Source organism: Galeopterus variegatus, unplaced genomic scaffold (genome assembly GCF_000696425.1).
Source record: "Galeopterus variegatus unplaced genomic scaffold, G_variegatus-3.0.2 Scaffold3265, whole genome shotgun sequence".
In the NCBI taxonomy this organism is placed as follows: Eukaryota; Metazoa; Chordata; class Mammalia; order Dermoptera; family Cynocephalidae; genus Galeopterus; species Galeopterus variegatus.
Window position 1 is genome coordinate 106,135 of NW_007729376.1, and position 26,543 is coordinate 132,677.

Sequence of the window (26,543 nt, forward strand, 5' to 3'; positions counted from 1 at the left end):
CGGCCGGCGGATTCCCACGCCCCGGGCCCGTTATCTGGGCGGCAACCCCGGCGGGGCCGACTGGCGCCGAGCAGGGGGCTCCGGGGTCTGCGCCTGCCGCGGGCCCCACGCCCTCCCGAGCTGGGGCCGATGCCCCCTCCCTGCCTCTCCCGGGCTGCCGGGCCAGACCCCTCCCTCGGGGGCCCGCGCCGGGCGAGAGGCTCCCGCGGGCTCAGGTTCGCTCCGGGGACGGGATAAGGTGTCAGCGAGGCAGCCAGACGCCTCCCGTCGGCGTGGGGGAAGGCAGCCTTGACCTCCTTCCACTCGGCCCCTCACCGCCGGCACCGGGCGCAACGCTTCAGCACCCGTCCTGGGCTCAGCAAGGGGGTGTCCCTCGGGAGGCCGAGGGGGGCGTAGCCGGCTCTTGGAGGGGGGCCGGGGTCGGGGTCACACCCTAACGTGGCAGGAGAGGCTGGGAGGGGTGAGGCGAGGCGGGGAGGGAGCCCGAACTTACCGGACTGCGTGGCTCCCCGCGCCGCGGCGGCGGCCAGGCAGAGGCAGAGGCAGAGTGAGAGGGGGCGCGGGAGGGTCTGCCGCGGAATCATGGAAAGGCCAGCGAGCCGCCGCCGCCGCCGCTGTCCGAGCTCCTCTCCCTCCCTCCCTCCCCTGCTCGGGGCGACGGACGGGGCGGCGGGAGGCATGACGGGAAATTCCTGGGCACGGGCAGCCGAGTCCAAATATGAGCATAGGAGACGAGCGAGGGACGACCGGGGAGCGCGCCGGCCGCGGACGGGGCCTGCTGCCCGGGCCGCGGCGGCCGCCAACTCCCTCCTCCTCCCCCTCCGCCTCCAAGGCCGCCCCGAGGCCGCCGGCCGCCGAGCGCGACCGCGAGGTGGCCCTCTGCTAGGCGACATCCCTTTCCAAAGTTGGGGCCCGACAGCAGAGATCATGGAAAGGCCAGCGAGCCGCCGCCGCCGCCGCTGTCCGAGCTCCTCTCCCTCCCTCCCTCCCCTGCTCGGGGCGACGGACGGGGCGGCGGGAGGCATGACGGGAAATTCCTGGGCACGGGCAGCCGAGTCCAAATATGAGCATAGGAGACGAGCGAGGGACGACCGGGGAGCGCGCCGGCCGCGGACGGGGCCTGCTGCCCGGGCCGCGGCGGCCGCCAACTCCCTCCTCCTCCCCCTCCGCCTCCAAGGCCGCCCCGAGGCCGCCGGCCGCCGAGCGCGACCGCGAGGTGGCCCTCTGCTAGGGGACATCCCTTTCCAAAGTTGGGGCCCGAGAGCAGAGCCGAGCAGCCCCCTCGCGCCTTCCACCTGAGACCCTTGAAGGCGTAGTAAAGGGAGAAACTACCACGCAGAGAGCGGACAGCGAGCCACGGACCTGTGGGAAGACGTGCCAGGGGGTGAGAGCTTTCGTAGTGAGGGGATAAAAAGTTCTGGCAAGTACTTCTCCAAAGCTGGGAAAGTGGGTCAGGAGCAGCCCTGCCATTTATGCAGGTGAGCCATCCTATATATATACCACACCAGCACTGTAATACATAAAACCACCCGCCTGCGTTCCAGGTGAGAGAGAGAGAGACAGGGTGTGAGTGTGGGTGTGTGTGTGTGTGCGTTCTTGGCCAAAACTGCAAAACAGCCCTTCCCAAACTTATATTTGAACACCATATATGGAGTCGAGGCAGGCTGACTGAACAATAGTTTTTCACGAAGTTAAATGCTGAAATTTACACGGGTCTTTCTCTCCACCTCCAACCTCTATTCATTTCCACCCCCCGCCCCCACCCAACACACACACACACACACACACACACACACACGCTACTTTTGTTTTATTGTAGATTGTCTAAATAGTGCACTGTTGAAATTTTTTCAAAAGGTGCCACACCTCTGATGACCAAAAATGTCAGTACCAGATGTTTAATTACAGGCCCAAGCCTGGAGTTGCCTGACTTTTCTGGGGCACTGATAGCACCTCAGGTAATCAAGTCCAAATGACCGTTAGCATTTCAAGACAACATAATTATGTCTTAATTACTATATTTTTTACTCCAATTAATGGGACAGGACCTGGAGATGTAGGATGTTATGTAATTACTTATGAACATTTTAAGATACTACAGAAATGATTTATTGATGCAAAATACTTAAGGGGTAAATGTCAAACAGATTTTGAGTGTGGATTAATCTAACATGAACTAAAGTGATGGTAATTTGTACATCACACTATTTGTTTGAAAATGCTATATGTGAAAATCAGAAAACTTATTTCAAAACAAATTCAATTCTGGCAAAATATTAAGGCCTGTAAACCAAAAAACAGTCCATTCACAAAACATCTGGTTTTGAAAAACACCATATCCCATGAATTACGCCTGGCAAATGGGCAGATTTCACCCTTAATATGCTGGCAGTTATAAGGGACTTAGGGCAGAAGACCTGGGTAAACTAATGGTAAATATATTGTAATTAATAAATAAGGGATTTAAATGACACATACATAACATTACTATTCAATTCATTACCTAGAACCTGGGTAGTTTGAAGGAAATATCAGGAAACTCATGAGTATTCCCTCCCTTTCCTCTTTTTTGTATATTTAACCTTGTATTACATAAGCATCTTTTTCTTACTCCCCAACAACACCTAACATAGTTCTTTGCCCGTAGTCTAAATATTTGTTTAAAAACAAAAATGAGCCCAGCAATTTGTAGACTGGAATATAGGAGCTCCCTAAATGTAGAGAAAAGTAGGTCTCAAAGAGTGTAATAATTATGACTATATTTAAAATATCTTAGTTGAATGACGATTTACAAAAATGTAAAATTATAAAGAATGCAATGTCATTACAACCTAATTCATGTCACTGTAAGTGAAGAGTTAGTTAATTGTATTGACTTTGCAGACTTCACTGTCAGCAATACCAAAAGCTATCCTAAAGACTTGAATAAGTATTTTAAGGAAGGGAAAAAAGTACTAAAGTTACTGAGTGCATAGTAAGCGCCAGATACTGTGCTAGATGTTTATTCCTGGTATCTCATTTAATCCTTACAAATATCTCTGAGCTTATTACTTCTATCCCTGTTTTACAACTAAGGAAACTGGGCCATAGAAAAGTAATATGCTACCAGGAAAGGGTGAAGTAGTATTGGAACTCAAACCTCATTCCAAAGTGTGTGTATACTTTTGACCATTCTAGTCTGTCCTGTTTACTCTATATTAAAAAAAAAAAAAAAAAAGCATTCAAAAACTGTATTCATTGGGCACTGGGCTCTTGCAGTTTTAAGTAACTGATATGCACTAAGGTTACCTCAAATAACAGAGGTAAAGAATACATGTGGAAATAAGACCAGAGGCTTAACTGGATTGGCAGATCATCCTTTGTGGGCCTGGGAGTGGGGCTTGGGCCTTTGATTAACTGGGGGAACAGGAAGGGTACCACCCTCTGACCACATTCCTATGAATTTTGTAGTTTGACACTGATATTTTAATCATATATTTCACATAGCTTTCTCTAATGTCTATTTTATTATAGCCTGAATAACTATCATGTTAACATTGTACTTTAAACATTGCTTGATTTTAAGGTAGAGGACCCAGAGGAGGTAATTGCTTCCGCTGCTTCTTATACTATCTCTTCCCCCAACTCAGTGGTATGCTGGTAAATGTTTAACAACCAGATCTGGAGCCAGGGGTGGGAATGGGGCGCACACACACCTGATCTGTAGAATTAACCAATTTATGTGGTGTAAATACTCCCACCAACTTGATGTCTCTGCAGGCAGAGCTGTGAGGAGATGCAAACAACCAGCTCTCAGGGCCAAAGAGCCAGCTTTTGCTCCAACTCCTCATGAAATGTCTTTAGAACACAGGACTAACTCAAGTTGCACAACCACAGTTCTTTGTCTCTCTACCTGTCTTTCCACTTCTGCTCCCACAACCAGTTGCCAGCTGTCTCCATATATCTCATAATCAAATGCCACAGGGGAGAGAATCTGATTCTATCCCCATTCTTGTATAAGTCTTTCTCAGAAGCCACTGAACAGCCAATAGATTGGCCACTCCTGAGCCAGGAGTCCTCTCCTAGTTCTTCTCTTGTGGCTAAGATGGAAGGGCCACATGCTATAGAAGATGGCCACTTGTGCTTAAAAAGAAAAAATAGGCTGTTTTGCTACCTTCTTACGGGGTGGTACTTGGGGCAGCCTCTTTCAAAAGGACCGTGTAAACATGACAGGCAGCCAAGCTGTAACCTCTCTGACGTGCTATTATTAGCTCTTTAGTAAAATCCCCTCAGCTCCTGCACAAAGCTTTGGGACAGCTCCCACTCCATATACTCCAAGGAACATCTTGGGCAGATGCCAACAATTGCAAACATAGAATGGACACATTAGTACTAGATACTATTCGAAACGCCCTTAGCCAGGGCCAGAAACCCTAAGTTAGTACTTAAATTCAATGAACATTTATCATGTACCATTGTTCTAAATCAATTAATGCTTAATTGGACAGTAAAAGTAATACCTCTTAGGGGTGTGTAACAGACTCTCCAGAGGAAGATTTTTCAAACTGCTCTCAATCCAAACTCCTAAAAACTCTGCTTTCTTATCCTGGAAGTAGGATTTTATCACTCACCCCCGCTAAGAACACTTTTCTACCAATGGAAGTGTGCCTCCTGCCTCAATGTGCTGCTGTGAGAATAGGATTGAGAAAAAATATTCTCAACATGAGGGACACAAAGTCAATACTTACTGGCTACTGGAGACACCTGAATTTTTCTCACAAATTCTGAAAAAGAATTTCACTGCCATGACACCTTTTCAGCCCCCATTCACTAAACACACTAAAATAACAAGAACCCTCTACCCAGAAATCGGGTGTGACTCATAAGCATAGATAGAACACCAAATTAAAGTGAACATTTTCTTTCTTCTCATGGTAAAATGGTTTGCCTACATCTCAGATGGCATTTTTAAAATTTTACACAATCGAAGCCATCTTTTTTGTTGATTAATTCTGGAGAGATGTGAAATATATATTCCCATGACTAACATGCTACCTGATTCTACCAGCTTTGGCTTCGGATATGCTACACCAAGTAATAAAAATTTAACAGTATTTTCAATACTGTGGAGAATTAAGTAATCCTCTCTAGACCGGCAAAGCTGCTTGGCTTTTGGCAAGATTTTATAACGTAAAGTGGTACATGCAAAATCAACTACATACATACACACAGAATCAGGGGAGGGGATGAGAATTAACTTTTTAAGTGGTACAGAAAAATTCTGATGGGAGACTTGATTCTGCTCTTCTTTCACTCAGTCTCTGTTCTTAAGTGCTTCCCATATTGAGAGCATCTCACCCATGGTATCTGTGTCCAATGTCTAAAGGTATGTATTTTTCACACAATTTGTCCCTAACTGCAAATCAGATCTTCCATCCATTGTTCATCCAAAGTGGCTACAATCTGATTCAGTGGTAGAAGAAACTCTTACTGTTTTGGGAATCCAGGAAAATGGTACATGTTCTCCAAAATGGTGCCTCCTTAAGAAATTTTCAGCAGTTTTACCTCTGCCTAACTTTCATTAAAAGACCAACAATTAAAACCTGAGCCACACAAAAAGCCTTCCCTAGAGAATCAGCAGCAAAGCAGCAATTTAGATCACAGGGCTGATCTCCACAGGAAGCTCCCCCAATTTTGGAATTGACCAAAGGACAATAAATTAGTTCCAGTGCAGAGTTTAAGTGGTGGTGGTGGATAATAATCCAACACAGAACTGAAAAACAGAAAGAAAAAAAAAAAAAACCACACAGATCAGAGACAAAGCTCTGATATATATATATATATATATTTGTGTGTGTGTGTGTGTGTGTGTGTGTGTGACCGGTAAGGGGATCACAACCCTTGGCTTGATGTCACCTGCACCACGCTCAGCCAGTGAGCGCACCGGCCATCCCTATATAGGATCTGAACCCGTGGCGGGAGTGCCGCTGTGCTCCCAGCGCCGCACTCTCCCGAGTGCACCACGGGGTCGGCCCCAAAGCTCTGATATTAACCAGTAAAGGTCTAACACCACCAAAGAATACCTATAAAACCTAGAAGAGGTAGCAGTCTCCTCAAATGCCCAGGCATCAGCATAAAGATACAAAGATAAAGAACAGAGAAGTATGATACCATCAAAGGAAACAAACCAAACACCAGCAATAGACCCAGAAGAACAGTGGATTTATGAAATGCATGACAGAGAATTCAGAATAACCCTCTTAAGGATGTACAGGGGGTCACGAGAAAATACAGATAGAAAATTAAATATCTGGAAAACAGTCCAGGAGCAGAATGAGAAACTTGACAAAGGAATTGTATCAATTAAAAAAAAAATAGAAATTCTAGAAATAAAGAATATATTATCTGAACTGAAAAATTTGATACAAAGTTCCAACAGCAGACTTAAACTGAGGAAAGAATCAGTGAGTTTGAAAATAAAACATGAAATTATCAAACCAGAGGAGAAAATGAAAAAACAATAAGAAAAAAATGAAACAGAAGTACAGCAAATACGTGATTCTCTCAAGCAAAATAACTTCTGCGTAATTGGCATACCCAAAGGAGAAGAAAAGGAAGAGATGTAGAAAGCATATTCAAGGAAATAATTGCTAAAAATTTCCCAACTATGGGAAAAGAGGACAGCATGCAGGTGCAGGAAGCTCAGATGTCGCCAATCAATTTCAATCCAAGGAGGAACACCCCAAGGCACATCCATAATCAAAATTATCAAAAACCAAAGACAAAGAAAGGATACTAAAAGCAGCTAGAGAAGAGAAACACATAACATTCATCAGATCTCCAATACATCTCTCAGTGGATTTCTCAGTAGAAACCCAACAGGCCAGAAGAGAATGTGATGATAAATTCAGAGTGCTGAAGGAAAAAGATTGTCAGCCAAGAATTCTCTATCCATCAAAACCTTCAAATATGAAGGAGAAATAAAGTCTTTCCCAGACAAACAAAAGCTAAGAGAATTCACCAACACTAGACCTGCCTTACAAGAAATGCTAAAGGGAGTTCTTCAGTCTGAAACAACGTGATACTAATGAGCAGCAAGAAAACGTTTGAAAGTACATAACTCATTAGTAAAGTAAGTTCACAGAAAATCTCAGAATACTCCAATGTCATAAGGGGGTTAAATAAACTGCTTTCATCCTTAGTGTGAAGACTAAAGGACAAACCTAACAAAACAACATCAAATACAACCACCATATAAGAGACAGGCAATATTAGAAGATGTAACATGAAACAACAAAATGTCAAAAAGTGGGAGGGAATGACACCAAAGCATAGAGTTGGCTTTAGTTCTTTCTTTCTCCTTAGATATCAAAGTTAATAGTCTAAAATAATCTGTTATAACTATAACACATTTTTTGTAAGCCTCACAGTAACCGTAACACAAAAACTTGAGACACACTAAAAATAAATAGCAAGAAATCAAAATAAGTCAAGCACAGAAAGATAAATACCCCATGGTCCCTCATAGAAGCAGAGAGTAGAATAATGGTTACCAGAGCCTGGGAGAAGAGGGGGTGGAATGGGGAGGAGAAAGAGTGGACTAACAGATACAAAACTGTGCTACCTATCCTAAGTGAACCATTGTGCAGTATATGAATGTATTGAAACAACACACTGTACCCCACAAATATAAATAAAATTGAAAAAATAAATAGATAAGTACACCATCTCAAAAAAAAAAAAGGAAACATGGATTGGAGGACACACAATTTGCGCATCATCCCCCACCTGTACACACGAGCACACACACTCAAATGTATGAGTGATCAAGCAGCAAAGTTTTTCCCATGCAGCCCAAACCTGTGGCCTTACTTGATTGGACAATGTATGGTATGGGTGGGAAGGAAGAAAGGCTCAAACTGTAAGACCCCTTCAGTGGAGAAGTAGAGGCAGTTGAAAGATTCAAAGAAGGAGATCCATTTGAGGTGGTAACTCAAACCTGTGGGCAGGTCAAGCAGGAGAATTCAGGAAGGTGACTCTCACCATCTAAAAGCTAAGTTTCCCTTGGAAACTTCCTCTGGGTGATGCAAAGGAAAATCAAAAGTAGAGCAGCAGAGCATTAACCCTTGTCTCTCCTACTTTGCAATTCTCTTTGATAGTGCTTTCACCAGGCCCTGGTGTCTCATTTTGAGGAGACTGAAAGGTCTAAGTAGCAAGAAGAAAGGGGTATGATTTCATCCCACTTCTCTTGTAAATACAGTGACAGACTATGATTCACAATTAATGATCAACAGTATCCAAGAACAGCCCACAGTGAAGCTAGAGGCCATAGAAGACCTACAGTCCACACCCCTGAGGAATATTTTGGAGAAGGGAGGTAGAAGAGAAAGTAAGGCTAACCTTCATGATTGGCTTGTGGTTTAGTGAAGGCTGCCCCTGAGCAAAAGTGAGTCTTGCAAATTCCTGGGTGATAGACATGGGTAGTAGAGATATGGGGGAAGACTTGGTCAGACTTGGATATTGACTGAATTTTCAGTACTAATAGAGAAATTTGAAAAGGAAACTAGAGTCTTTCTCCTTTTGTGACTGCTCAAAGTGTAATGGGGACTTCATAAGTACTGTTGACTGACCCTTTAAGTGGTGGTGGTGGTGGTTGAGGGATGATTAAGGTAGAATTTATATATGTTTCAACTCTTATAAAGAAAACAAACAGACCAAATGAAACTATAGCCACTTATCTTCCCATGATGGCATAAAATTTTTAAAAATTTTCTTCTAAAAACCATTATATTCTCCTGTCAGTGGTAACAGACAGTTACAAGAACTACAAGTAAAATTGGCTCATATTAATAAAAATATTTAACTATTGCAAACAAAGCTCTGAAAAACCCAAGATATTTAGTGGAAAGAAACCCTAAAGAGACATTTATTACAGTGTTTGAAGTAAAATCAAAGCATGAAAACAATAAAAACGTCTTCCAAGTGAATAAAATGGGGCTCAGCTAATTTCATGTCAATTGGGAAAAATACACTAGAAAATCTATTAAGCATTGATATTATTAACATGAATGAAAATAGCTCTGAACTATTTCCAACTTTGCCTCTAAAATTCCCTTGGCCTGATGGCATAACATATTATTTCCTTTTCTTGTACACTTGGAAGTAGCACACCCATTTCAATCTTAGTCACTTTTTTCCTGTATCAACATTCATGGGAAGAGTTACTTGGTGCTGCTCTGATAATCCTTCCTACGTTGATATCTCAGTCAGATCTAGATGCTATCTGGCAGTGGCTCCCAAACTTAAGAATCAGAATTACCTGGAGAGTTTGTTAATATCCTAGGATCTTTCCCAGATGTAGTGATTTAGCAGGTCTTATGAAGGATTCAGGAATCTGCATTTCTAACAAGTATCCCGAATGATTCTAAGATGGGAGGTACACAGATCATTCGTCGAGAAAGTCTGGTTTAGATCAACTGGAGTAATTTTCATGTCTACTTTTCCATCGGGGGAGGGGAGGAAGAAGTTTTGACCTCTCTTTTCTATAATGCCCATAACAGGGGTGGGAAGAATTAATATGAAAATAGATGAGGATATATATGACACAGCTTTCATGACCTTTCCAAAATATATAGCTTCTCAAAATCAAAATCAGAAAACTCAAATAACTAGAATTTTCACAGTTTTATCTTATAAGGTTTGTTTTTAAATGGGGCATTGCAAGATTCTGAGTTGCTTCCTCAGTCATAAATGATTAAATTAAGCTCCTCATAGTTTTAGTGTTGTGAATATTTTATTGTATTATTCGAAAAGTAGTTATGTTTTAATCTGGTTATAATAACTTTGAGTTAACTTGAATATTAAATTTATCAGGACATATCTTTAGTAATTATTCCAGGTAAATAGGTATTTACTGTATCAATCTCTCTAACACCAGAATATGATATACTAAATATAGTTACAGTACATATTTTTTCTGAACATAATGAAAATAGTGTACTTTTCTAACCATTGTATTTACACAGGCAGTATTTTTTCCATCAATAGTCATATATGATAAGATTCTGTTTTATAACTAAGTAGTGTCTTAAGTATATTGAGCTGCCATTGAGGAAAACCAAGAAAAGCACTTTTCATTTTTCCATGTTTTTAAAACAGGATGGAAAATGAAAATGGTAAAATTTTTATGTAATTTTTATTTAGATATGATACAATGTCATTTTTGAAAACATGCTTTTATTTAAAACTGATGTATTAAAACATGGCTTATTTAAGTGTGAAACAATGTAGAATTCATAATGATGAATAAATTAACAGAATGAGGAGCCAATTAACAAGGCTCATTGCTAGCTCTGTGTATCTGAGAATAGGATTCAACAACCCACATGACCACTTGTAGAAAGTCGCTCTTGCTCACTGTCTGCATTTTACTCATTTCTTTTGCTCCCTGTTATCTTCCAGAATGTCCACTATACAACCAAGCCACATTGTTACAAGGTATATACATCATGTGAAATTAATTTTTAAGACTCCTATGGTTAAAAGATTATACCAGTTTATAAGTTTACAGGGACATTAAAGAACACTTTAATATCACAGAATTGATTGTAGACAATTATTTTCAAGATTTAATGTCTTCCTTTGGAATGCACAACTGGTCCATCCCAGTCAGGCTGACGCCACTCTGACTGACACTATTTTAGTTCCAATGATGATAATTCTTGAACAATATCATACTTGGGATCTGATCTCAACATCACTCACATTGAGAAAAATAAACTTACATTCTGATTTTTACCTTTTTGAAGCAGAAGCACTGAACATAAAAGTAAGTTTTGGATACAATAGTTGGGGAAATAGTTGGGAACTAACAATAAAATGAATAATTTAGGAGAGATGAAAGGTTAACAAAGTACACTGAAAGTCAAATGAAAAAGAATTCATTAGTTTCAAACAAAACTAATTAATAGTGAAGAATAACAAGTTTTAGAAATAAAAGATGTCAAAACTGAAGGGCATTCAAAACTGCACCAAATAGGGATATACCAGAAAATTTACTGTTAATATGAAGTTTATTATAGGTTTTTAGTGAATATCTTTTATTAGATTTAGGAAGTTCCCTACTACTCCCTAGTTTGCGAAGAATTACTTCTTATATAAAAACTGAAAAATGTTGGATTTTATCAGATACTTTTACTGCATCTATTTGAAATGATCATATAATTCACTTATTTTGTTAATATGACAAATTATGTTCATTTTCTAATGTGAGACTAATCCTGCATTTCCGAAATAAATCCAACTTGATCACTGTAAAGCTAGGGCTGGGGTTCACAGACCCCTCGAGCCCGTTGTCCAGACTGGGTCACAAAACCCTCCACACACAGGTCTGCGAGCTCGGTAATAGGAAAAGGTCCTGGGAGCCGTGGGTGAAAAATTAATAGGCCTTATTCAGAGCCAAGAACAGCCGCCCTTATGGCTTCCCCAAGCATCAGGAGAAGTGCCATCTATCAGAGCCATTAGTCCTTTATACTTAAGTCATAACCCAAAACACCTGGGTGCACACACGCAATTACACCAGACAATAACAAGGAACACCTGGGCGCACGTGTATATTTACATCAGATGCTCCACAAGATTCTGAACATCCGAGGGGCCCTGACCATTTTTCTATATTTTCCCAAACATCCACCCCTTCAGGATCCCTTGCTGTACAATCTACATGTTCAGAATCTTCCCCCATGTTCTCTTAGCAAGGATAAATGACCCTTACATTTATATAACCTATTATCTATTCAATATGCCTTAAGGCTTGTCCTTAAGGCTTGTCCCTGTAGTTCTGACCTTTCAAATGTTAGCCGCACATGTCTGGATAGTACTCATCATTGGTGTGATTTTCCATGGGAATACTGTAGTCATTCTGATGGTTAGTTCAGTGCATATTCAGTAGGCTGACACATTGATCACACGAACGTATGTATGTACTCAGTCGATTCTGGTGCCCACAGCCAGAACACTATGGGCGAAAAGACAGAAGGGTTATTGGTACCAATAAGGGGAGTTCTCGCCCCTCTGGTAAGATACATGATGGTTTGCCATCCTGAGAAAGGATGGTTGCAGGAATACATATCTTACCTGGTTTATGATACCATACTTTATCCACTAACACTGTTGGATCTGTAAGTTCTACATGTAACAGTATAGGGGAACTCATAACTGGCCATAATGATAATATAAATGTGCCCTTTGGAATAGAGTGCTTATCTGTTCCAGGCCATGTTACCTTCACTCGAGGAAGCCGGGTACTTGTCACCCAAGGTGAAATTTGCACGTCTTCTTCTAATCCTTTCCCTCAAGGCCCTATTAGGTCTACCCAGCGTATATGGGGGACCTCTATTCTCCAAGGCCATTCCCATTGTACTGTCTGTCCCTGTTGCAAACAGGTTGGGGCTGGTAAGAATATTTCCATTCTTGGCATATCCTGGCTTCAAAAGCTTATCTTTAGTAGTAACTTGCAGTTGTATGGGTGCTGCAGCCCTATGCAACAGAGCTTCCACTACAGAGGGTCTGCCCTTGCGGGGTCTCTCATTTAGGATCCTGACTGTCGGCCATAACCACCGTGTCCACCCCTTCAGGGATGGGGGTTGGGAAGATAGCCTTAGTCCCTTTTTTAGAAGACCATTGTACTGTTCAGTCATTCCTGCAGCCTGGGGATGATATGGCACATGTAACTTCCACTGAATATACAACTGGAACGCCCATTTCTGAACCTCATGTCCAGTGAAGTGAGTTCCATTGTCACTCTCTATGACTACAGGCCAGCCATACATGGCCGTAAGGCTATTCAATGCCTTCACAGTGTTTACCTGGTCTGGGGCCTTACAAGGCCATACAAACAGAAGACCAGTAGCCATATCAACAGCCATTAAGATGTATCTGGAATTCTCTCACCTTGGCAGTGTTCCAACAAAGTCCACTTGCCATTGAGTCAGGGGCACCCTCCCTCGAGTTATTTGCCCATCTGCATGTGGCAATCTTTTCTCATTCTTTTCTCTTTTCTTGGGTTTATACAGCATCCGGCAAGCCATTGGGTTTAAGTGGCACCGTCCGAGCCATTTGCCTTCGGACAAATGTGACATGCGTTTACTACATCGTCTCCAAAGCATGTTACACCATTCACCCCTAGGTCCCGTAGCTGCAGCAGCCAGGGGCTCTCCCTGTTTCTGCCGCTTTACTGTTTCCCCAAGCTCACCAATTCGACCTGGGTATAAAGGACATAGTGAATTGGGTCACCTATGGGTTGCCTACCAGTCTACCTGATCCCATAGGCTGCTCGTGCTTCACTTTCTGATGAGCAGGTCATTCCAGGAGACGCACAGTCTCACCCAACTCACCATCAGGTTCATCATACTTCTTCGGTGTCAGAAGCAAGAGTGACCTATAGCTGTACTTCAGCCTCTAGGGCATGTATTGCATTTCCAACCTGTCTGCTTTGTGCTGCAAATCTTGAAACTGTGATGCTTCATGGGGTTTCTGGTCCATGTTGGCTCGCAGTACAGCGAGCAACAACCAGACCCCAGTCAATAGGAAAGCAGCCACCAGGCACTACATACCTAAGGGTAGCCACATTTCCTCCCCCTCCCAAGGGGCGTTCTGCTTCTTTACCTGGTTGGCATCCTACCCATGATACCAGTTGCTGGGCTCTTTTACCTACCCATAATCCTGCAACGACTACACAAATTGCTGGGCTTTTTTTACCTGCCCCTAATCCTGCTCCAACTACACCAATTGTAAAGCTAGGGCTGGGGCTCACAGACCCCTCAAGCCCCTTGTCCAGAGTGGGTCACAAACCCTCCACACACAGGTCTACGAGCTTGGTAATAGGAAAAGGTCCTGGGAGCCGAGGGTGAAAAATTAATAGGCTTTATTCAGAGCCAAGAACAGCGACCCTTGTGACTTCCCAAAGCATCCTGAGAAGCAGTCTCTCAGAGCCATTAGTCCTTTATACTTAAGTCATAACCCGAAACACCTGAGTACACATGCGCACTTACACCAGACAATAACAAGTAACACCTGGGTACATGTGCATATTTACATCAGATGCTTGGCAAGATTCTAAACATCTGAGGGGCCCTGACCATTTTTCTATATTTTCCCAATAATCATGATGTGTAATTCTTAACTATATGTTGCTGTATTTGGTTTGCTGACCAATTTGGTTTGTTTGAGATTTTTCCATCTCTGTTCAGTGAGACTGGCCTGTTGATTTTCCCTTTTGGTCTGGTATTTGCATCAAAGTTATGCTAGTCAGGAGTACACCCCTTTTTCTATTTGCTGGAATAGATAATATGTCATTTAAAAAGTAAGCACTGAAGAGATGATACATTTTCAAAAGTCTCTCTTACGTGCTAGCATTGTTAAGGGGGACCACAATTAAGAACAGCAAAGGGATGTTAATAATAAATTATACTACCAATTAGTTGGTCTCACAGACGAGTTAAGAAATAGCAATACGATATTATATGGCAGGCATTTTACATTATTTCATTTAATTCTCTCCACAGCACAATTATCACTATTTTAAAAATGAAGAAACTGAGTCTTAGGCTATTTAAATGACTTGCCTAAAGGTCACATAATCAGTGTATATCAAAGCTGAAATTCGAGCATGGTTGTGACTCCAGAGTCCAGAGACCGCTCTTAACCACTCCTCCCTCCTTCCCCCCGCCCCTCAATGCAATGATCTGGGGGCATTTTGAAAGACCTTTAGTACTCCTGCTGTCAACAACGACCCATGGGTCTGCAGCCAATATAAACATAGCCCTTTTCCAAAGTGCTGAAATTGTAAAAACGCTAAGTCTGAGCTTCATTACCAAAGGTTGTCAGTGATTCAAAATACATTAGCAAAGGAGATCAAAATTTTAAGACAAAGTAAAGACAATTATGGGAATCCTAATTAAGGTAAACAATTAAATATATGTAATAAATGTTCATAGAGAAATTTTGTAAAATACATATGTAATGCACTGCTAAATTTTGGAGTATTTACTTCCAATTTGTATATATAGAAAACACTGCATTTATCCTAGATACACAATTGTTCATCTTTTAACAACTCTGATATATACAGAATTACATTTTATTATTTTATTTTTTTAAAAAGATGACCGGTAAGGGGATCTAATCCCTTGACTTGGTGTTGTCAGTACCATGCTCTCCCAAGTGAACCAACCAGCCATCCCTATATAGGGACCCGAACCCATGGCCTTGGTGCCATCAGCACCACACTCTCCCAAGTGAGCCATGGGCCAGCCCTAGAATTACACTTTAGAATCAATGGTGTCTTAAAATCACTGTCAAAGTTACAAAGAAATAAAAAATTCTGTCTACCTGCATTAAGGTCCATTTTTGCCAGAGGACTGACAGTTTCTTTCTTCTTGGGGGAACTTCCATCTGTGAGCACTTTAAATTCTCTTTTTGCTTCATGCTCTTCGGATGATGCTGGTACAGGGAGTTGAAACCACAGTCGGAATGAGGACCAGCTGGTTTCTTTGCTGACCCCTCTAGAGACAGGTCTATTTCTCACTTACCCTGACTGAGGTTGTCCTAGCTTTGAGACAGGGTCTTGTATTAGAATCTACATCTTGAGTGTCATCTTAGTTGTTTACCTTCTTAGATGCCAGAGAACATGATGAAATGAGTGTCTTAAATGAAATACATTTGAGATAATGTATATGCAACTTAAGCAGTACATAGACACTATTTTCCACATCTTAGAATTTCTTCAAAGACATTATTTTAATTTCCCAGGATTCCATATGATATTCCATTATTTATTCCCATATGTGTAGATTTAGGTTGCTTCAAATTTTTACCACAATATAACTGTGATGAATAGAATTTTCATATACCTTCATGTCATCTCTGATAATGTCTTCAGAATAAATTTCTAAAAATTAAAACATAAGGTCAAAGGGTATGAATATTAAAACATTTTTTGTTATGTAATGCCAAATCAACCTGGAGAAATGCTCATCATATTACACAACAACCATTATTTAAGGAGCCTATTGTCTCTAGACAGAAGTCAAATTTGTCAAAATTCATATGCAAAAATAGTTTCAATTGTTTACTAATTTGCATTTATTTCTGTAGCTGAATGTTTTTTGTTTATTGGCTATTTGCAGCTTTTTGTGGATCATTTCCTGATGTTATTTGACTATTTTTCTATTGGGATGCAAGTCTTTTCATGTTAGAATAAATTTTTTTAGAGTTTTATTGCAAATCGTATAAGCTGCTAATATCTTTCCATATCCTTGTCTGTTAACTTGTTCTTAGAATTTTTGGACAGACTACTAATTTTTAATACAACTAAACATGTAACTTTTTTTATGGTTTCTGTATGCAGTCCTATATCAAATGTTTTCCTCTGATTTTTCTTTTAGTTATTTTATGACTATTTCTCAACCCTTCATTTCTTCTGAAACTTATCTGGATATGTGTAGAAGAGTATTAACAAGTAAAAGTTGAAAAGATTGATACTAATATAGATATCATATTGATGATATAAAGCCTAATATGAAAATAGAATTGGAGTGAATTCAGAGTCAGAAAAAAATCTAATCTGCCCCCTCATCCACTCTGTGCTGGTATCTGCTATTCTCTTCCCTAAACCAAATGACTGCTTGCATAATGACATTATTCATGTTCTCATTGTTCCCAGCTAAATGCTTAGAATACTGCTTCCGAATCTTTTTTTTAAAACTTCTTTGGCATTAAAAGGATAATAATTGTACAGAGCACTGGTTAAATGGAGGAGGCTCTTTACAACCCTCTAGAGGCAACTAGGCCTTGAGCTCCACCACTGCAAGTCCTGCCATAACTCTAGAAGCTAATATTTTGGCATATCTATAACCCATTCATGCCAAACCAGTTGGGGAGTTCTGTTCCAGGATAGCTCTGCTATCATGTTCCTCCACAGGTTCCCTATATTAATAGGGTTCTATGGAGTCCAACTGTGATTGTCAAATGAAATGAGAGCCCTGAACAAAATAAACATCAAGAAACCATCATTCAACCCTTTGTCCTGTAGCTTGCCATGGTAAGGAGTAAAGACTGAACTTCAAGAAGACAACTGAACATTTGTTGTGTTACTGGGACACATGAAATCTTTGTGAAAGATATCCTCTCTCGGTCAAGTTTTTATGAGGAAAGTGAGTGACTCCCACAGTGTGGAAGTATCAGGTCATTAAGATCTTCTAAATTATTACAAGCCAAAAGGTCTGTACCTCTTCTAAGGAGACACAGTTTCAGGAGCCATAGGCCCTGGCACTAGTAACATTAAGGCTCTAACTTTTTTACTTTGATTGAATGATCCACTTTTCCCATCCATTTTATAAGCCACTTCATCGTATACTGAATTCTTATATACCAGAGTGTCCTCATAACTAAGTATTTATTAACCGTCTAACCTCAGCTATGCTGTTGAATTATTATAACGAAAAATATTCTCTTACAAAAGGGCTCTTTTAGAAAGCCAGTTGCTCCCTTGAATATCCTCCTCTGCTTCACAGTACCATCTATTCCTGTCCATTATATCAATATCTGGGTTTATCAGTGTCTTGCCGATTGACATTTAAAGTGCCTTGAAAATCCACCACAAATTGAACTAGTGAACCTCTCAAAATACGCAGGATTTCAAGAAGTCAATAAAAACGACAGAAAACTGCTCAAATCACAAACTTTGCCAGAGAAATGTGTCAGGGTCAGTATAGTTAGCAATTAAGGGAAAGTTGGCAAGGACAAAGGACAATGACATAAGAAGTGCATAAAAGAATAATATGACTAGAGAGGGAACCTTACAAAAACAGATGAAATCTGGAATATTTTTGCAAAATGATTCTTTGATTATGGAGAATTCAAACAAAGTAAAAATTATTTCATACTTTAAAATAATTTTGTCAGGAAAGAAATGTCAAAAATTAATTCTAACAGTTAACATTTATAATCTAGCTTTTGTTATATACAAAATAATTTTCATAATTTTAGCAAAATACTTCAAGTTAATGTTCTAGTAAAACTATGTATTATGAAAATTTGATCCCTGATTAAAATGGACTGAATTTAAGTGAACTTCTAGTATTAGTTGTGCTAAGGAACTGTTTCAAGCATTTCATGTCTCCCATTATTTGCCTATATATTTGAGTAATAGTGTAACAGATTTCATTTGCTTTAATATCTGACAGTGCCAGTCTCTCATTAATCATATTTTAATTTTAAAACTTTATTATTTTTGCTTATTCTTGAGCTAATTCTAGAAGTTCATTTAAAATTCCTAGAAATTAATTTATATCTATTGAAACTTTTGTTGGAATTGCTTTAAACCTCTTTACTAATTTAGAAAGAATTAGCCTATTTGCTACATTCAGTCTTTAAAGGAAAAATGATATATCTCACTATTTGTTTTTCTTAATCTCTTTCAGGAAAGTTTTTCTTACACAGGTCTTACATACTTCTTGTTGAGTTTATTCACAAGTATTATCTGTGTACCTATCAAATCACCATCTAAAACAGAGTGTCCCTATTGAACATTCAGGCACCAATCACCAAAAAATGGTATTACTTCTCTTATAAAACATAAATAATTTCTGAAGATGGGGGCAAAATAAGTAATACTGTAACAGAACTTATTTCCAGCAATATAATGGAAAAAGACATCCTAAATAAATGTCCCATTGAAAAGCATCTTTTATACTGGATTAAAATGAAAGACATCTAAGCAAATTACTGATTTGTTAATAAAGTAAGGAAAATCCTCAGAGGGCAAAAATGAAACAGACGCATAAAAGTAAAAATATAATCAGTGTGGGAGCCAGTTGTGGTCCCAAGAGCATCTGCTGCTCCCTGGTGACCTAGAAAACACATTCTTCTCAAGTCCACATGGAATATTCTTCAAAATAGACCATATGCTGTGCCATAAAACAAGCCTCAATAAACTTAAAAGGACTGAAATCATACAAAGCATGTTCTCCAATCACATGGAATAAAATTAAAAATCAATAACAGAGAAGTTCAGGAATTCACAAATATGTGAAAATGAAACAATACACTCTTAAGTAACCAGAGGATCACAAAAAGAAATCACAACAGAAATTAAAATACTTTGAAATGAATAAAAATGAAGATGTAATATACCAAAACTTATGGGATGCAGCTAAAGCAGTGCTTAGAGAGAAACTGGAGAACAGAAAAACAAACAAAATCAACAAAACCAAAAGCTGGTTATTTGAAAAGATCAACAAAATTGGCGAACTTATAGCTAGACTGACAGGGGGGTGGGGAGACAGAGCAGAGCAGAGAGAGAGGGAGAGGGGGAAGGGGAGAGGGGGGGAGAGACAGAGAGGGAGAGAGGAGAGAGAGGGAGGAGAGAGAGGAGAGGGGAGAGGGGAGGAGAGAGAGAGAGAAGAGAGGGGGAGAGAGAGAGAAGAGAAAGAGAGGAGAGAGAGGAGAGAGAAGAGAGAAGAGAGAGAGGGAAGAGAGAGAGAGGGAAGAGAGAGAGGAGAGAGAGAGAGAGGAGAGAGAGAGAGAGGAGAAAGGAGAGAGAGGGAGAGAAAGAGGGAGAGGGAGAAGATTTGATCAGGAATAAAAGATGGGACATTACTACTGACATTACAGAAATAAAAAGGATTATAAGGGAGCATTGTGAACAACTATAACTCAACAAATTATGTAACATGAATTGTAAAAATCCCTAAAAGGACACAACTACTGAAACTGACTCAAGAAGCAGCAGAAAATCTGAATAGACCTATAACAAGTAAAAAGGTTGATTTAGTAATCAAAAAACTACTCACAAAGACCCAGGCCCAGAGGAATTCACTGGTGAATTCTACCAAACATTTAAATAATACCAATTCTTCACAAACTGTTCCAAAAAATGGGAGGAAGGGACATTTTCTGACTCATTTTGAGAGGCGTATTACCCTGATGACAAAACCAGACAAAGACCTCACAAGAAATTCCTTTGAAAGCAGATACAAAAATCCTCAACAAAATACTAGCAAACCAACTCCAGCAACATACAAAAAGGATTGCACACCATAACCATGACCTGAGATGTATCTCAGATAAGCAAGGCTGGTTTAGCTTTTGAAAGTCAATCCCCATCAATAGAACAAAGGAGAAAAATCACATGATCATTTCAGAGAAGAAGCATTTGACAAAGTTCAACACCCTTCATGATAAAAACAATCAACAAACTAGAAATAGAAGGAAACTTCTTCAACCTGACAAAGGAGAATTAGAAAATATGTTGAAATGAATGAAAATACATCATACTTAAGACAGAAAGCTTTCCCCTAAGATCAGGAAGAAAATGACAAGGATGTCTACTCTCACCGCTGCTATTTAACACTGTATTAGAGGTTCTAATGAAGGCAATTAGGCAAGAAAAAAGTGAGGAGTGGAGCATCCAGATTGGAAAGAAATAAGTAAAACTGTCTCTATTTACAGATGACATGCACTTAAATATAGGAAATCCTAAGGAATCCACTAAAACCTCTGTGAACTAAGAAACAAGTTCACCGAGGAGGTAGGACACAAGATCAATATACAAAAATCAGTTGTATTTCTATACAATTGCAATGAATAATATGAAAAAAAAACTAAAGAAACAATTCCATTTACAATAAGAATAAATTTAACCAAAGAAGTTAACAAAACTTATACTCTGACAACTACAAAACATTGTTGAACAAAATTAAAGACAACATTAAATACATAAAAAGACATCCCATTTTCATGTATCACAACACTTGATATTGTTGAGATGGTAATATTCCTTGCTGTAGATTAGATGCTCTCGCACCTGAGGCTTAATCCCCACTGTAACTGTTGAAGGTGGGAAATCCTATTATGGTAATTGAAAAGTGGAGCCTTAAAGAGATGATTAGATTGTAGCACCATGCTACATTAAGTGGATTAATAATGGTGGTCAGAGGCGTAGTTCAGAGGGCATTAAAAGGAAAGAACATGAAGAGTTTCTTTATGCTCTACCAATTTGCAATGTGATACCCTGCCATCACTGTAACCACCACCAAGACCCTCACCAAATGTGTTCCCTGGACTTTGGACCTCGGACCTCCTAGCCTTTGAAACGGTAAGCAATAAATTTTGTTTACTTCATAAATAGCCCAGGTCCATGTATTTTGTTATAAGGAACAGAAACAGACTAATACACTCCCCATATAGCATATTGATATATATAGATTCAAACCAATCCTCATCAAACCCCAGCTGGCTTCTTTGCAATAACTGAAGTGGATCCTAAAATTATTAGAAAATTCAAGGGATCCAGAATAACCAACACAATCTTGAAAAGAAAAAAAGTTGAAGGACTCACACTTTCTGATCAACACTAGCTAGAAAGCTACAGGGATCAAGACAGTGTGGTACTAGCATAAGGATAGCCATATAAATCAATAGAATTGAGAGTCCAGAAATAGACCTTCACCTCAACAACCAAAAGATTTTCAACAAAGGTGACAAGATAATTCAATGATGGAAGGAATAGTTTTTACAACAGATGGTGCTAAAATATCTCATGGGATATCCCAAATGGAAATCAACATATAAAAAATGAATTTGGACCCCTACCTCACACAATATATAAAAATTAACTCAGATTGAAAACTTAACTGTAAGAGCAAAAACAATAAAACTCTTTTAAAAAAAATGGGAGTAATCATTACAACCCTGGATTAGGCTATGGCTTCTTAGAAACCAAAACCAAGAGCAGGCAGCCCCTACTGCCTGGCAGAAGACAGAAGCATGCACGGCATCCTAGGAAGGAGCCTCTGGCAGCATCCCCTGCTGAGCAGAAGGTAGGAGCACGCATGGGCTCCTAGACAGGAGCCATGGGCAGTGCCCCCACCCAGCAAAAGGCAGGAGCATGCCAAAAATACCACTTCCACGTGGGTGGTCCGCCATAGCCACCACCACCACTATGGCTGCCACAAAAGTGGCTCACCACCACAGTAACGGCAATAGCCACCATGCAGGCAGCCCACCAGCTATTGGACTGCACTGGTACAAGGAGAGTCATCAGTGGAAACCAGAAAAAGAATAGGAAATATCCCTCCTCCAAGCCCACTCCAGAGCAACAGAAGAAGCAACTGCTCTACCAAATGACCAGACATCAATGTAGATACTAGAAATACAAAAACCCAAGAAAATATGAAACCACCAAAAGAATAACAGTAATTCTCAAATACCAGACCCTATAGAGCAGGAAACTCTTGAAATGACTGAAAAGGAACTCCAAGCAACAATCTACAGATTCAATGCAATCCTTATCAAAATACCAATGACATTCTTCACAGAAATAGAAAAAACAATCCTAACATTCACGTGGAACAAGAAAAGACCCCAAATAGCCAAAACAATCCTGAGCAAAAAAGATAATGCCAGAGGCATTATATTACTTGACTTCAAATTATACTACAAAGCTATAGTAATCCAAACAGCGGTATGAAATAGACATCAATAACCAAAGGAATTCCAAAATATTCACAAAATATGTGGAAATTAAAAGTCTCTTGAGACAAACAAAAATGGAAACAACATATCAAACTTTATGGGATGCAGCAAAAGCAGTTCTAAGAGAGAAGTTTATAGCAATAAATGCCTATATCAAAATAGAAGGATCATAAACGGCCTAACATTTCATCTTAAGGAACTAGGGGAAAAAACAACAACAACAACAACTAAGCCCGAAGTCAGCAGAAGAGGGAAATAATAAAGATCTCAGCAGAAATAAATGAAATAGACTAGAACAGCAATAGAAAAGATCAACAAAACTAGAAGTTGTTTTTTGAAAAGATAAACAAAATCAACAAACCTTCAGCTACAGTAACTGAAAAAGAGAGAAGACTCAAGTAAAATCAGAAATGAAAGAGAAGGCATTAAAACTGATAACCAACAGAAATACAAAGGACTACTATGAAGAATTATATGCCAACAAATTGGATAACCTAGAGAAATGGATAAATTCCTAGACACATAGAACTTAACAAAGACTGAACATGAAGAAATAGAAAATCTGTACAGAGCAATACTGAGTAAGGAGATCGAATCAGTAACAAAAAGTCTCCCATCAAAGAAAAGCCAAGGAGCAGATGGCTTCATTCCTGAATTCTACAAACCATTTAAAAAAGAATACCAATCCTTTTCAAACTCCTCTCAAAAAACTGAAGAGGAGGGAAAACTCCCAAAGTCCTCTTAGAAGGCCACCATTATCCTGATGACACTATCCCAAGGACACTATAAGAAAATTACAGGTTAATATCCCTGATGTACATAGATGCAAAAATCCTCAACAAAATACTGACAAACTGAACTCAACAGCACATTAAAATAACCGTTCACCATGACCAAGTGGGATTTATCCCAGGGATGCAAGAATAGTTCAACATACACAAATCAATATATGTGATACACTACATTAGCAGAATGAAGGACAAAAATCATGATCTTAATAGATGCAGAAAAAGCATTGGACAAAATTCAACATCCTTTCATGAGAAAAACTCTACAAATTAGGTAAAGAAGGAATGTACTTCAATACTATAAAGATCATATATGACAACACAGCTAAGATTATATACTCAGTGCTGGTAAATGTTTAACAACCAGCCCTTACGGAAAACAAGGAACCCTAGTTTGTAGTTTTTTCATGTCCGAGATGTAAATACTCCCAGTATGATCAATTGCAAGCTCCGATATGACATCTGTGTTTAACATCTAGCTTGCAAAATTTCTAAAAACTTTACAGTCAGCTCTAGCAAACTTCTGGTCTGGCCCCACATCTCTGAGGGAGAAGGCACTGGAGGAAGAACTGGGTATCTCTGAAACTTGCTTTCTTAGCCCATCAAGTTTTCCTCAACTGATAAAAACTACCTGTCTGCAGCATATGCTATTCTCATTTATTTTCATTTAGTCTTGCAGGCATTTCCTCCCCACTTGAGTCAATAGGATGGTTATCAGCTTTAGTTTCAGGCATTAAGACTTTTCATCTTTTTCTGAGTTTCTATAGGTATTTTAGAAAGAGGGTGGTAGACACTAAATCATGAATTGTTAGCCAGACACAAAATCTTGACCTGGAAATAATGCAATAATCTTTATATAATTTTTAAAGCCCTCATAACACTACAGATACTCCCTGTTTAATTTACATTATTCCCTAGGTGTAGAGGCTCAGTTAGTGAATATGTTAATCCTAGTATAAAGAAACCAAAGTTCTTTTTCCAAAATGATTGGAGACTTCTATTTTCTATCAAGATGAAGTAGCAGGGATCAGATCTATCCTGTTTGAAATACCCAAAAAACTGGATGAAATATATGAAACAGTGGTTTCACTAGAGCTCAGACAACAAAGAACAGTGATCCCTGAGAAACAGAAAGCAAACGGGGTGAAATCTATGATTTTCCCAGCTTATTGTCCTGACAGGGTTTCCAGGCCATGAAGCAGGAAGGAAAAAACCCAAGCAGAGTCCAGGGGACTGAGTTGAGGAAACAGACTGGAGAGATTGGTAAGATCAAGGCAGCTCGAGTTCACAGGACAGAATACCAGAGATGAGAAAGCTGCAGAGAGAGAACACCAGAGATCTACAGAGGGTTCCTCTCAAGTTTGCTACAGGGCAACCGATCAACTGATGTGTGAAGAAACAACCAATGGAAAGAACCAACCAAAAGGATTAGAGGTAAGAGTGACTACTGGTTACATTCCAGGAAGTGTGTTTTCACAGCTGAAATAAATCATTTCCAGCAGATCTTCTCTATAAAAAAAAGTTAAGTCCTTTAGGTATAAGTAAAATATTACTGGGTAGAATGTGGATATGAACAAAGAAATGAAAAGCACTGGAAATGGTAACTATATGAGTAAATACAGGAATTTTACATTATTGAAGTCTGTTTAAAAGATAATTGGGTAAACAAAAATAAGACAATGTGTATAAACTTTATAACATACAAATAAATAAATGAAACAACAGAACAAAGAACAAATGGGACAAATAGAAAATAGCAAGATGATAGCCTTAAACCTAACCAAACCAATTATCACATTAAATGTTAATGGTGTATATACCCCAACTAAAAGGCAAAAACGTAGAGATTATCAGACCAGGGGAAAAAAAAAAAAAAAGACCGAATTAAATACTGCCTACAAGAAATTTTAAATATACTTTAAATATAAAGACACAAATAGGTTAAATATAAATATGGTACATGTACAATATTTTTTCAGCCTTTTATTTTACATGTACCATATTTTTTCAGCCTTTTATTTTTTAACCCCTACTTCTATCTTTAACCTATTTGTGTCTTTCAAAAGAAAGCTGGAGTGGCTAAATTAATATCAAACAAAGTAGGGCCGGCCCAGTGGTGCACTGGAGAGTGCGCCGCTTGGGAGCGCGGCGGCACTCCCGCCGAGGGTTCGGATCCCATGTGGAGACCGGTTCCCGCTCACTGGCTGAGCGCGGTGCGGACGCAACACCAAGGGTTGTGATCCCGTTGCCGGTCCCCGGTACGGGTGCGACACCAAGGGTTGCGATCCCGTTCCCGGTCAGTAAAAAAGACAAAAAGGAAAAAAAAAATCAAACAAAGTAGAATTCAGAGCAAAGAATTTTACCAGGGATAGAGACTATTTCCATAATGATGAAAGGGTCAAAACATCAAGAGAACGTAACAGCCCTACGTGTCTATATTCCTATCAACAGAGCTTCAAAATACATGAAGCAAAACTGACAGAACTGCAAAAATAGATAAATCCCCATTTATAGAGATTTCAAAACCCCTCTCAGTAATTATCAAGTAGATAGAAAATTATTAAAGACACAGAAGACTTCAACAACACTATCAACCAATATATATCTATGGGACAGCCCACCCGCTAACAGCAGAAAACACATTTCTTCAAGTACACATATAATTTTTACCAAGAAAGATCATGTTGTGGACCAGGTCTCAAACTTAAATGGATTCAAATCAAACAACGGACTCTAATGAAATAAAATTAGAAATCAAAAGCAGAAAGTTATCTGGAAAATCCTCAGTATTGGGAAATTAAATAACACACTCCTACATAACCCATGGGACAAAGAAGAAATCCAAAGGGAAATCAGGAAGTATTTTGAAGTGAATGCAAATGAAAACACATCATAGCTATATTTACAGGATTCTGCTAAAGAAGTATTTAAGGAGAAATTAGATTCTCGGAAGTTATACTGAACTCTCTAGAATCAAAATATAAACTTACTTTAGATCCAGAGTAACAGAAAAAAAAAGTGTTTTATGAATTGATCCAATAGACACATATACTAAGCACCTAATAAAGCCAGGCACCATTCTGGCCCTAAAAATTGAGTAAACAATTTTTAATTAATACAAATACCCCCGACTCTTATGAGATTCATATTTAGTAAGGGATACAGACAATAAACACATATTATGAGATATTTTCAGATGTAATAAATTCCATTAAGAAAGTAGAACTTTCAGGAGAACAG

The 26,543-nt window shown here is 39.5% G+C and overlaps 1 protein-coding gene across 1 annotated transcript in view; it reads right to left on the reverse strand.

Annotated features, from left to right (window-relative positions):
* Positions 1-689, reverse strand: part of MSRB3 (methionine sulfoxide reductase B3) — a 59,188-nt gene extending 58,499 nt beyond the window's left edge. Inside the window, exon 1 of the mRNA XM_008584458.1 lies at positions 494-689. The gene's annotated coding sequence lies outside the window, so the exon portion shown is untranslated. The remainder of the gene's footprint in view (positions 1-493) is intronic.
* Between the last annotated feature and the right edge of the window lie 25,854 nt (positions 690-26,543).